General features: G+C 45.1%; 1 non-coding gene across 1 annotated transcript; it reads right to left on the bottom strand.

The window, feature by feature from the left end:
* Positions 1-276: 276 nt before the first annotated feature.
* LOC129024227 (small nucleolar RNA U13) lies at positions 277-385 on the bottom strand. The gene has a single exon (XR_008497045.1). It is a non-coding gene; the product is annotated as a small nucleolar RNA U13 (small nucleolar RNA).
* Between the last annotated feature and the right edge of the window lie 2,102 nt (positions 386-2,487).

Raw genomic sequence — 2,487 nt, 5'->3', positions numbered from 1 at the left:
GGATGCTTTCTAATGATGCAAATTGCTACAGATACATCCATAAGCACAAGGAAATGGTAGAGAAATGTACATCTACAGTGAAATTATAAAGAGATGCATGGGCCATATGATCTCAAAACTTAGGGCCACAGTTACCTTTTGGGGATGGCAGGGAATCAGTGGAGAGTGCACGGAGGGCTCCAACTGCATTGGTGAAGCTTGCTTCCTTCACGTAGTTTTTGTGTATCATTATTTATATTATTTGTGTGTTTCAAATATTTCTCTTTTTCCTTCTCATGTCGGACAGGTAATGTGCCAACATTGTAACAAGGTTTGAAGGAAGGATATCTCACACATGAGCATGAAAACTGTAAGTGTGTTTCACATTTATGAACCACAAAATAATGTGTTTCAAATTTTTCTTAATACATTGAAAGCAACAGCTGAAGATCATGAAGACGGTTCAACAAAGAAATACAAGCTGGTGGCTTGCGCCTGTAATCCCAGCAACTCCGGAAGCTGAGGTTGGAGGAGTGCTTGAGCCCAGCAGTTCTAAGACCAGCACGGGCATCATAGTGAGACTTCATCTCTAAAAAAGTTTTTTTTTTAATTAGCTGGGTGAATATTAATACATTTTGCGTTTCTATAAAGGAATACCTGAGGCTGAGTAATTTATAAAGAAAAGAGGCTTCTCTGGCTCATGGTTCTGCAGGCTGTACAAGACACACAGTGCTGGCATCTGCTTCCAATGAGGCCTCAGGAAGCTTCCAGTCATGGCAGAGAGCAAAGAGGGAGCAAGCACGTCTCATGATGAGAGAGGGAGCAAGAGAGAAGGGAGGAGGAGAGAGATGTGAGGCTCCTTTAAGCAACCAACCAGCTCTCATGTGAACAAAGAGAGCAAGAAGTCACTCATTACCACAGGAAGGGCACCAAGCCACGCATGAGGGACCCATCCCCATGACCCAAACACCTCCCACTGGACCCCATCTCCAACTTACTGTAGATCACATTTCAACATGAGATTTGGAGGAGACACACATCCAAATCATATCATTGTGTGTGGTAGTGCACGCCTGTAATTCCAGCTACTCAGGATGCTGAGGCAGGAGGATTGCTTGTGGCCAGAGTTGGACATCAACCTGGGCAAAAGAGCAAGACCCCATCTCTACAAAAAGTTTTAAAAATAACTAGATGTGGTGGCATATTCCTGTAGTCCCAGCTACTCAGGAGGCTGAGGCAGGAGGATCGTTTGAGCCCAGGAGTTCAAGGTTGCAGGGAGCTATGATCATGCCATGGCACTCCAGCCTGGGCTACAGACCCTGCTTCCAAAAAATAAAAAAAAAAAGGCCAGGCGCGGTGCTCACGCCTATAATCCCAGCACTTTGGGAGGCCGAGGCAGGCGGATCACCAGGTCAAGAGATCGAGACCATCCTGGCCAACATGGTGAAACCCTGTCTCTACTAAAAATACAAAAAATTAGCTGGACATGGTGGCGCACACCTGTAGTCCCAGCTACTCCAGAGGCGGAGGTTGCAGTGAGCCGAGATTGTGCCACTGCACTCCAGCCTGGTGACAGAGCAAGACTCCATCTCAAAATAATAATAATAATAAATAAATAAATAATAAAAAAGAAAAGAAATACAAGTGGCCAATAAACACATAAGAGCTGTTTAAGTTGGGTTGGGGCAGGAGAAAGTGGAGAGAGAGAGGAGTGAGAGATCCAGCAGAAAGAAACCCTAGACAAAGCTGATCGTAGCTCTACCAACAAGCAAGAGGAAGCAGCTCTGCAGGGACAGCTGCTCTCCCAGTTGTGCTTCTGGAGGGATCAAATAGTGCAAAGCTTTGCCTCCAACTTTTGACATTAAAGACAGAGTAAGTATTTGTCACTGGGAGCCAGAGAACAAAAAACAATTTGAAAGGCTTTCCTGAGAGTGCTTCTGAGTTTTGCTTTTTTACTCTAAAGAGGCAGGAAAAAACAGCAAAGTTTACATTATGAAATTATTTCAGCCCTCGTGACCAAGACAGTCTGGTATGGGGAAAGCAAGAGCCAGAAACTGTATTATTCTACTGGCCAGTTTTTATGTGTTTGTTTGTTTGCTTTGAGACATGATCTTGCTCTTTTGCACAGGTTGGAGTGCAGTGGCATGACCATAACTCATGGCAACCTCAAACTCTGGAGCTCAAGTGATCTTCCCACCTCAGCCTTCCAAGTAGCTGGGACTACAGGCATGCACCACCATGCCTGGCTAATGTTTTAATTTTTTGTAGAGACAGGGTCTTGCTACGCTGCCCAGGCTGCTCTTGAACTCCTGGTCCCAAACAGTCTTCCCACCTCGGCCTCCCAAAGTGCTGGGATTACAGGGATGAGCCACTGCACCTGTACTGGCCAGCATTCCTTGGCTGGTTTCTCTAATTATCCCTACCTCTCCCACATGGGATTCAAAATGCAGAGATCCTTTGATAAGTCTTTATCAGTATAAAAGCCTCTGTGATTATATCAAAAGCATG

Source organism: Pongo pygmaeus, chromosome 1 (genome assembly GCF_028885625.2).
Source record: "Pongo pygmaeus isolate AG05252 chromosome 1, NHGRI_mPonPyg2-v2.0_pri, whole genome shotgun sequence".
Lineage (NCBI taxonomy): Eukaryota > Metazoa > Chordata > Mammalia > Primates > Hominidae > Pongo > Pongo pygmaeus.
This window is presented reverse-complemented; position numbering and strand designations above follow the sequence as displayed.